This window comes from Vombatus ursinus, unplaced genomic scaffold (genome assembly GCF_900497805.2).
Source record: "Vombatus ursinus unplaced genomic scaffold, bare-nosed wombat genome assembly UNPS02014791.1, whole genome shotgun sequence".
Lineage (NCBI taxonomy): Eukaryota > Metazoa > Chordata > Mammalia > Diprotodontia > Vombatidae > Vombatus > Vombatus ursinus.
In genome coordinates, this window is record NW_020954569.1 from 77629958 (window position 1) to 77641190 (window position 11233).

Here is an 11233-nt window from a genome sequence, read left to right on the forward strand (position 1 = left end):
GCAGGACTGCACTCAAATTCAACATCTTCCTAGGCCAGGCCTCTTTAAGACCTAACACTCTGCCTTATTCTTTATAATGCCGATGCAATAAGCTTCAAATATTCAAAAATCCTAGAAACTAGAACAACAACACAAATTGGCATACTGTTCTGCAGCCATCCAAAAAAAAAAAAAAACAACATTACTCAAGCTTTCCAGATCAAAAGAACCAAATTTAAATCATGGAACTGAACAAAAAGCTATTGCTGTCTATTTTAAAGAATTACATCTAAGGGAAATGACTTAGTGATTTTGTTATCATTGTGAGAACTCAAAGTTCAACATTATATAAAAGCTGATAAAAGCCAGGGTAGTTTGTGATAAAGGCAGAAATGTTACTTCTGCAATTGCTGTCAGGAACTCCTTTTAAAATATGGTTAAGAGAAGAGAATGAAATCGAAGTGGGGTGAGTTGCAAATATATGAATCCAGGAGATGTAAACCATAATCAAATATTTGGTTAAAAACAAAGCTACTTACACACATGTAGATGTTGGCAATGATGTTGGCAATAACATAAAATCGTTTGGAAGCTTTTTTTAAGTATTTAATTACATAATAAAATTTTGAAGGACAGAAAATTAGCAACATAAGAACTGCTTACATTAAAGATTCAGATGAAAAATCATCAGTTACATATACTCAGGACAATAATAAAAGGAATAACAAAAATAATAAAAATTATTTTCTAATAGCAAATAAAATATGTTTTTATCCTTTGGATTATTAACAGACTTTTATACTACTTTAGGTCTTGTAAAGTACAAGTATATCTGTGTTGTACTTAAAGATTTGCTCGTGGAATACTCAATAGTATTTATGAGAGATAACCATCATCTGATAAAATTATTCATATTAATGCTCCCCCAAAATACCTCCTTCCTTCACCTGTCTATATTTCAGTGAGTTGCTGGTTCTTATTTTTACAACTCTACTGTGTTATCTCCCTTAACCTCAATCTTCAGTCAGTAGGCTTGAGTTATTTTTTAAAAGTTGGATGAGGACTCTTTTCTAAAGAGATCTCTAATTTCATTTTGAGGACATGGACTTTTTTTGTTTTGTTTTTTTTTGGTTTTGTTTTGTTCAGGCTATCAGGGTTAAGTGACTTGCCCAAGGTCACACAGCTAGATGAACATTTTTTAATAAGTGAACTATATATAGTAATATTATTCTATTTTATAAGCATATTTATGGGAAGTCTGGGGGTCAGTAAAGGTGCTTCACAATTTCCAAAAGCAATCTCTCTCCTTTTCAACTCTGGGCCCAGTTTATTGTCCATCTGCAATGTTTGCTCCAGATATACATACTACTAGACAAGTTGTAGAAGGTGTCCATTCAGACATATGTTGAAATAAGAGGAAAAACATTCTTCATCCAGTTGATCTTTTTTTGTGTGGGTGGACAGGCTAAATTCTTTTGAGTGATTGCAGAGCCTCTATAATGTCATGGGGCTTGATGAAATCAACAGAAAGTCTACAAACAAGAACAATTTGAGAGGACCACATCATCCATCAGGAACTTTTCATGACTTAGACCTCGTGCTTGATGTCTTCCCTCACAGTGGTGGGCACTTTTTAATCAAATGGACAGCTCCTTGTTTTATGCCTTTCCTGATATTTATTATCAGACAGGGTCATTAAACAGGGTTATTTCTATTGGTATATCTTCTGAGGTATCTTGAATTATCTTGATATTTGGATGGGAGATGCACTGTTGTAAATGAAGTCATAAAGAATTTCTACCCAGTTGAATGCTTTTCAAAATCAGCAAACATTAGAACAATGAGATCTCATATTCTCTCCATCTTTCAGTCAGTGGTTAAAGGGCTAAAATGTGATCCATTGCTGAATAACACTTGCAAAAACCTTATTCCTTCACTTTGTATATATATATACATATATATATGTATATAAACCATATAAATATTTGTAGGGTAAGTAGATAGGAGAGTAGGCATATAAACTGTTAACCTCAGGTTTTCTCAGTTCCTTTTTTTTTTTTAATCCAAATAAGAGGGGCAGGGAGGTAGCATAGTAGATAGAGCACTGGCCCTGGAGTCAAAAGGACCTGAGTTCAAATTCAGCCTCACACTCTTGACACTTACTAGCTTAGCTGTATGACCCTGAGCAAGTCACTTAACCCCAGATTGCTTCACCAAAAAGCAAAAGCAAAACAAATAAGGCCTGCTGCTTTAGATATCTTGTAAATCAGTTCCTTAGTGCTCTCACAATTTTATCTGATCTACTTTATGTATGCTTGATCCAATCTGGCTGCATTCTCTATCTTTGCTCTCTTTAGTGTCATTTCTAATTCTGTTTTAAGCACCTCATGGTCTGTGATGTCAGTGTTCAGGTGTGGTGGTTCCACTATTCTTAATGGAGACAACAATTTGCTGTAAGATTTTTTTTTTTTTTTTGCAAATCTTTTCCACTTTTCTTCTGTTTGTAGTCTCCTTTCCGTTTTCATCTTAAAATGCCTTCAGGATGACTTTCCCTAGTCAGATATCTTGCCAAACTTTATTTAGGCTGATTTTATCCACTGCTTCTCTTATCTTTATTGAGATGATACTGCTCATTTTCATCCATAATCTTTCTTCATCAGACTTTACAGACAAGCTTATATTCTTACATGGTTTTGCCTTAGATAGCAATCTCTCTCCATTTGGAAAGTTAAGTCAAATGTTTGGTGACTAAGAGCTTTTTTGATCTCTTTGTTGTAGTAACTAATTTATATTGGTTTAACAACTATAAGTACATTAAACAGAATAGCTTTGTGCAATGACCAGCAAATTGTTATGCTATTTGAAAAACAAAATCAAAAAACTGATATCCTGAAAAAAATAAAACCAGAAGGATAAAAGGAAATTAGCACTAAAAGGAAGGATGGCTCATAGTTTCTGCATGGAAAGAAAGACAAAGGAGTTGGCAGAAGACAACAGAACTATAAAGTTAGATGTAATGACTTTTTTTGTTTTATTTTTCCCCATAAAACTTATTTTGAACTCAGCTTTGTTTTGCAGCTAAAAACCAACTCAGGTAGTATACCACTTCAAAATCCAATTTCTCACAGTCTAAACCTACCCTTAGCTCATTCTGGAGAAACAGGAGACTTTTTTCCCTCCAGTTTGCAGGTTGCTTTTGGTTGCCCAAAACCAGAAATGTCAATTAGAAGGTTTGATAAGAATAATTGAGAATAAAAAGAGTGTGTGAGCATCCTAAAATAGTCCTATCAAGCCTACAAATTATATCCCAAACAATATAAAAATACACAAAAATTTTTAAATATAATCTTCTGACCAAGTAATCTCAGTAACTAGGAATGCACATCAAGGAAAGAATTAATAAGGAACAAACATTAGCATAAAAATGTTTATAACTGCACCAAATTTAATAACAAAAAGCTACAAACTATCTAAATTAATAACAGCTGAGGATGTCATAGACTTTAGTTCATAATCAAAATAAAATAATAAAATTTAAAAGTACATACCAACTTGCAATTTAATTTGTGTTCCTTTTAACATGGACATGATTTCCCTCTAGGCCTACCTACAATTTGTATTTAGTTGGAAATTATGACAGTAAAAACAATGCCATGTGTCTTGTTTATTCTAATAAAAGCAAGGTCAGTTTTATCCAAACTTAACAAGGCTCTTACGAAAGCTTTAAAAAAACCCCTCAAAACTCTTGCACTAAATAAAGAGATATTATTATAAGGAAAACTCCAATCTTACCCTGCTATGGAGAGCTTCTGGCCCACTTTGTCCAATTGCCTACCTCCACTTGGTCTCTTATGGTCAAAGACCTCTGTAGTTTATTAAATTGACGCACAAATACTTCAGTTTCCACATATATAATGGGCAGAAAAGGCACAGTATTTGTCTTTTAACATGGTGTCACACTTCCTCACCTTTTGGCTAAGATTGAGTTTAGTGTAGTAATAAAACTGAAAGACAGTTCTAGAAATCATCTGCTCCAACCACCCGCCTCCATGTAGGTGAATGATTAAACCATCCAAGAGAAATGATTATCTGTTCTCACATAAAAAGAGCAAATAGTATTTTCACTGGCCATAAGGAATGGCCAATTCTCAAAGAGCTCTCCCGTTAAACAGGTCAGTGGCTCTTAGGAGTCAAGTTAAGAGTATGGATGGTATAGTACAGTCTATTTCTATGCTAACAAAAGAAATCCTATCAATGTTGAAACACACAAATGCCTATACAAGTAGACAACTTGCTGCCAACTTAAGAGGTTGATGTCTGACTAGTGATATTGAGGATTATAAAGCTCAACCTTCGTGGAGGAAAGGATGGAAAAAGAATTCCAAACAGTACCTAATAACCTAAATCAAACAAACCATACAACTCTGATGGAACAAAAACTAGCCACAGAGAAAATGCCACAAAGAGTCCTGCAAATAGTGGTTGGCCAAAGGTCAGATTACACATGCATTCAATGCGGAAAATGAAGTCTTCTTATAGTAACAAACAAGGTGACCACCAACAAGGATAGAACTTTAGGAGGTCAAGGAAGAATCCATGACTAATTATCCTCTGAATTTAGTCAAATTGATACTATGGATTTTCACAAATATAAGTAATTCCATAGCAGAGGCAGTCCATTGTAAATGTATACTGGACTTAAGAGTCATGAGAAAAATCTGATTTTTTTTTCTTTCTTAAATATTTATTTATTTTGAGTTTTCAACATTGGCTTTTATAAGATTTTGAGTTTTTATTTTCTCCCCCTCCTTCCTCTTCTCCCTTTCCCTCCCCAAGATGGTACAATTTGATATGGTATATATGTACAATCATATTAATCCTATTTCCACATCAGTCATGTTGTGAAAGAAGAATTATAACCAATGGGAAAAACCACGAGAAAGGAAAAAAAAAAAGGAAAAATAGTGTGCTTTGATCTGCATTCAGACTCCATAGTTCTTTCTCTGGATGTGGATAGCATTTTCCATCTTGAGTCTTTTGGAATTGTCTTGGATCCTTATATCACTGACAAGAGCTAAGTCTATCATAGTTGGTCATCGAACAACATTGCTTTTACTCTGTACAATGTTCTCCTGGTTCTGCTCACTTCACTCAGCATCAGCTCATGCAAGTCTTTCCAGGTTTTTCTGAAATCTAAATTTAAATCCTGTCTCTGACATGATTTGTGGGCCATAGACAACTTGAGTCTTTGAGCCCAAGCTTCTCCATCCATAAGATAATAACAGCAGTTGTCCTCACCCAAGTTGTTGGAAGGATTAACTGAGAAAGAATACATATATCACTTTGTAACCTTAAAGAATTTTTAAATCCTTGTTTTTATTATTGTTATAGCACCTAGAACCATTTTACATGTTAAAATAGTATCTTAGTTCCATAAAAGGAATATGCATGTACAGTTTTTATATTTTCCAAGTAATTTGCTTTAGACAATGGAATTACTAAATAAAACAAAACAACCTTAGCTGGAGTTCATGCATTCTAGTAGCTCTGTGTTAAGAGGTGAGATTCTGGGGACACAAAGATTTTTCATTATTTTCTCATTATGATTAGGACACAAATATACTTCCTTTCCTGAAGCAGATCTCTGACAGCCATAATCTGGTGGGGGGGGGGGGTAGAACCAAGGTGGGGGGAGTACTTTCCAAAGAGTGTTTTAAATATTTGTGTCCCAAACCCCAAATTAATAACTTGAGATGCCTCCATTTTTTTTTAAACAGAGTGCATTCGGGGTGAGGAAGAAATGATGAAGATGGATAAACCAAATCAGCAGTTTAATGTGACCTATAGGTCTCATCAAGGTAGAAAAAGTACTCTTCCCACCATGAGCAGGGACACTGATTTCAGGATGGTAGTACAAGTGGGACCACCAAAGGTCAAAGGTCATGATGCCAGGCAGGAAGTCCTACAGATGCCACCATGTGACACCTGTACAACAAAGGTTGTTCACTGATGATTATACCTAGGACACCTGCAGAGTTTTTCCGCTTCCATGAGAAAAGTAGATGACTTACTGGAAAATCAATCAACAATTTATTGAAGCCCTGCAAAGTTCTCAGCACTATTCTAAAACTATGGAAACCTGATAGTAGGTTTAGGCTATGGTGAAGTCTTAAAGACAAAACAGGGGAAATTTCTTCAAGATTATTTTGATTATTGGAGAATAGTTCCTAGGATATTTCCAAATTATTAGATGACAAAAAGTTTTTTTTAATCTTGCAGAGAAATACTTACACTACTCAAATTTACTCATTCGTGTATATTATTACAACTTGATTTCTACAAAAGGTGTTATATAGAGTTTCTAGTGTCTTTGAAATTTATGCTAGAACTTCAGTTATAAGACTTCAAAGCATCTTAGACCAGGTATTTTCTTTAGCTAGGCAAAGAGAAAGGGATTCTTAAGACTATCTCTCATAACAAAGAGGAGAATCTTTCTTCTACCATGAAGCTCCTCAGGCAGCAACACTAAATTTTATTTATCTTATTTAATGGGGAAGGCATGCAAAGGACTGATCTAATCCAGTGTTAGAACTCTCAAAACAAATGGGACCATTAATCACAAATAGTCATAGAATGCCTGGATATTGTAAAGGAAATCTTTTAGACAGGGAAACAGCTGATAAACAAATAAAAAAAAAAACAAACAAATCCAACAGTATGGCTAGCCACAGTTGTCAAATGGTCACTTTAAATTTTATGATAAATCAAAATTCTTTATTTATAAATATAGACTAGAACTCTCACTGAATCATTAAAAACAAGTTATTCCCCATTCTTCTCTTGTAATTCTTTTACCAGGGCAACAATCCTACCCAGATTGGAACTGCAGGGCAAAGGTAGATTATCAGATTAATATATATAGAAGCCAGAGTTACAAAGATCATTAATATTTAGCTAAATAACTCTGGTTTCTAGAGATATACAAATCATTAATGCTTAGTTAAATCCAGCTTGTGGAAGTGCAAAACCTGAAAGTCAACACAAATATAAAACATATTCAGTTTGCACTACCTGTCTCCCATTCCCACAGTGGTCATTCCTCCTCATTAACATCATGGAATCCTGGCTTCCTTCAAAACTCAGCTCAAATGCCACCTTCAGCAAGAAGTCTTTTCCAGTCCTTTTAGCTGTTGCTGCTGCTTTCCTCCCTGAGGTTACCTTCCATTTAAGTCAAGGGGTTCTTAACCTTTTTTGTGCCACAGACCCCTTTGGAAGTCTAGGGAAGCCTTTTCTAGATGCTTTTAAATGCATAAAATACTTAGGATTGCATATCTATATTCTAAACTTGTAATTATGTTGAATAGTGGTTACTGAATCTGTTTTTTAAGAAGCTCCCAAGCCCCAGGTTAAGAAACCCTGAGCTAGTCAGTCAATATATTTCTTTTATGCACCTATTTATGGGTATGTGATAGTTCTCCCCACCCCCATCAGAAAATAAACTCCTTGAAGATACACTTGTTTTTCTTTGTATTCCCAGGGTTTAGCTCAGTGCCTAGCATATAGTAAGCATTTAACAAATGACTGCTGACTTTTTAAAGTATCCCAATCTTACTTTATGTACTAGTTTAGCAAAAGAAGCTAAATACATGCAGGTATTTATGGACACCTCAAAAGCAGAAGTCAACAAAAAGGCTGGCTCTGGACTGTTTGGACCTTGGGTTAGATCTGCAGCAGCATAGCAGAAAGGCAGGGCCTGAGCAAGAGGACTCAGGGTCCCATCTTGGACCTGATGCTTTTTACCTCTATACCCTAACTTTTGGAGCTTCAGTGTCTCATCTGGCTTAGACAGCCTTCGAAGTCCCTTCAAGCTCTCCATCCGTGACTCTTCTATCTTAGTTTCCTAGTAAGCAGTCTTGGCATTCACACTGTTCTACCCTGAACATAGAGCACAGAATTCATAGAACATAAATATATAGAGTAATCTGCATCAAAGATGCCAGGAAATAGAATGAAAGTAGGATTCCCTAGACTGCAAACTAGTCCAAGGCATGAACAGTTCAGAATCTCCCTTTTGATTGAATTATGCTGGGTTTTAAAAAAAAAATAGCTTATTTCAAATCTTCAAAAAGTACCTGTGAAATTACTAACAGAGGAAATAAATAAAAGATATAGGGTTTTTTTTTCTTAAAATAAAAAAAGAGGCTGGATCTTTAGAGTAACCAATATTAATAGTAACACCATATGCTAACTGTAAATAACAATTATGACTACAAGTCTTGTCATTTATAGTGGTCCTTCATAGTGGCAACACAAATATCTAGCTGCAAAATACTAAGCTCTTTACTAATAATAATTCAAAATGTAATGCCCAAAGCCTTTACAACAACCCCCTCCTCATCTCAGTCTCTTGACCTCCTTCAAATCCCAGTTAAAGTTCCACCTTCTGAAAGAAGCCATTCTCAGTCCTTAATCACAGTGCCTTGCCTCTGAGATTATCTCCAATTTATCTGGTATCCCTCTTGTTTGTACATAGTTGTTTTCATATTGTCTCCCCCATTAGACTGTAAGATCCTTGAGAAGAAGAACTGGGGTTTTTTTGGCCTTTGTCTGTATCCTAAGTACTTAGCAGAGAGCCTGGAAGATAGATACTAAGTGCTTAATAAATATGTATTGCTTGCTTACCTATGGCATCATTTTCTTTCATCCCATATTTAAAAAGGGCATAACTTTCAGAAATTGACAAAATACCAGAATATTTAAAGATCCTTAACTAAAAATAGAAACTCCCCCCCAAATCCCACCATAAAGGAAAGCTGTTAATCCAAAGAGCCTTCGTGGTACTGTTAGCATACATGATCTCTATCTTTATTTGAAAATTAATCAAGTAATCATTATTAAATCACATACTAAGTTCTTCAACTGTGTCATGTACTGTACAAGTATTTAATAACAGATTTACAATAGAAACAGCAACAATAGCTCTATCAATAATAATTGTATATCTTTGTACATAATACAGGTTTCAATTAAACCACTCTGAGGGGCAGACACCTTGCTGAGCACTGGGAATACAAAGATGATACAAAAAGTCTTTGCCCTTAAGATCCTGCATTTAATGTAAAAGTCATTCTCTTTAAAAGTACACCTTTTCTTTCAATTATCTCAAAGGAGGTAGAAGGGGCTTTCACATAGAACAATCTCTAGAAAGTCTCTATGTGATGAAAGCATTGCATAGATAACATATGTGTTTCAACTATAAGAATCAAGGAAGAAATAAGGTATGTTCCCCACTCTGAACATGTTTACCCCGTTCAGGCCAAAGCTAAGGGAAAATGACTGTAGATGTCAGTTTAAGATGAAGGTAAGGAGAAGAAAAAAGCAGTTAGAAAGGGACCCAAAGTTAGATATATTTTCCTTTGCCCCTTCCCCCCAAGATATGTAATCTATACTTCCCTCAGGGCTTCCATGGCCCTTTTTTCACCTACAACTGTCTTCAGCTTGTGTTCAGTCTCCACTACACCTTGCACTTGACATCCTAAGCACCTACCCGGGGAAACCCGGGCAATTTGTTTTAGAGAGATCTACGTTTCAAATACAAATTCTACAAAAGTTTTACACCTCCAAAGGGTGGGAGAAAAAATTTCCTGACAACTCTAGGCATCAAGATGGGAGAAGTAAGAGGCCTTTCTAATGGTAGCAGTTGGAAAGAAAAAAATAAGTTACTGTTAAAATAAAGTTTGCCCGTTCCCAACGAACCTAGTAGTGCACTCTTGGGGAGTATAATTTGCAGCCACCCTGTGATCTGATCTGGGATCTGGCCGGTGTCTCCCCTGTCCTTCCCTCCAGGAATTCCTCTAACCTGCCGCTCCAACCCCCCCCCCCCCCGGCCTTTAATTTTCCCTCCTGTGCGCTCCCGAAATCTCGGGAAGAGGATCCCGTAGATCCCACCTCGGGCGTTCCCGGGAATGAATGTGTGGAAGCCGAGTTTAAATGCCCTTCCTGGACGGACACCCCACAAGCGGCGCCAGGCAGCCAAGAGAACTCCCAGTCCTTCCTCCAGTGGCGTTCGAGATCAATGCACACTACCTTTTAAACTCTAATATATGCCTTTTTTTTAAAAGTAATGAGTAAAAAACCCCCCAATAAGACGTTGAGTCCCCGCTCACTCTCCCTGCCCCCCCCCCCCCCCCCGGAGACGGGCAACAGGTTGAAAACGACTAGGTCTCCCTGCGCTCCGTTCCCTCGAGTGCCGCTGCTGCATTCCCGACGCCACGGGCCCTCCTGGCACCGACTTCCTTCTTCCAGGACCCCAGCCCCAGCAGCTGTTGCCGCCTCCGCCACTGCCCGGTCCCCGCTCTCCTGCCGCCAGCTCCCGGGGCCCGAGGCCAGGGACACTAGTGACTCCAGGGTGGGCGGGGGACGCTCCCAGCCCTGGTGGTTCCTTACCTGTCTGACATTGAACGCTTGGAGTCGACTTGGCACCAGCTGGGCTCCCCGCTGCCGCCGCTCCTCCCGCGTGCTCCGCCGCCGTACCTGGCCGCAGCTCCCCCCACCTGCCCCGGCCCTGCCACCCCCGCAGCGGGCTCCTCAACACTTCATGGCGCACCGCTCCTGGCCTGGGGCCCCGTGGAACGTGTGTCCGGCTTGGCGACGGCAACTGCGGCTACTGCCGCTCTTCCTCCTCTCCAATGGCTTCTCGCCTTTCCCCCGCCCCCGTCTCTTCCCCTCCCTCCTCCTGCTTTCCTCGGTCCCTCCCTCTCTTTCCTTCCCTCTTCCTTGGTCTCCCTTAGACCGGACAAACAGGTTTCACCGCTCCCCGGAGGTGCCTCTCCTCTCACTACAGCCGAAGCCACCGCAGCCCATCTACACTCTGGCCAGGGAGGGGAAGAGAGGGAGAGAGACAGGGAGGGGGACCCCTCCCTGCAGGGGACGCGGAGGGGGACCTGGAACGCAACAAGGTGGGAGACACAGGCTAGGAAGAGGCAGAGAAAAGAAAAGCCCCTGTGCAATCAAGGCTGCTTCCTCCCCTTACCTTCTGCACACTTGCTGTCCCCCACACCAACCCCGCTAGTCCCGGGCGTTTAGATCAACGTCGCCTGACCCCCCTACGCCCACCCTACCCTGCTTGGCCAGCAGCCCGGAGCGACTGCCGCCCCCTTCTCTTCCCCTCCCTTTCTCTCGCTCTTGCTGGGACCACAGCAGCTGCTACAGCTCTCGGTTTACACATCACTTCTGCCTTCAAAAACGGCCCAGC

The 11233-nt window shown here is 38.9% G+C and overlaps 1 protein-coding gene across 2 annotated transcripts in view; it reads right to left on the minus strand.

Moving 5' to 3' along the window:
* ATP8B1 (ATPase phospholipid transporting 8B1) overlaps positions 1–10509 on the minus strand; it is a 138813-nt gene extending 128304 nt beyond the window's left edge. The window contains exon 1 of one of the 2 annotated variants that reach the window (XM_027868928.1): positions 10426–10509. The gene's annotated coding sequence lies outside the window, so the exon portion shown is untranslated. The remainder of the gene's footprint in view (positions 1–10425) is intronic. The other variant, XM_027868927.1, reaches the window with a different exon arrangement.
* Positions 10510–11233: the final 724 nt, after the last annotated feature.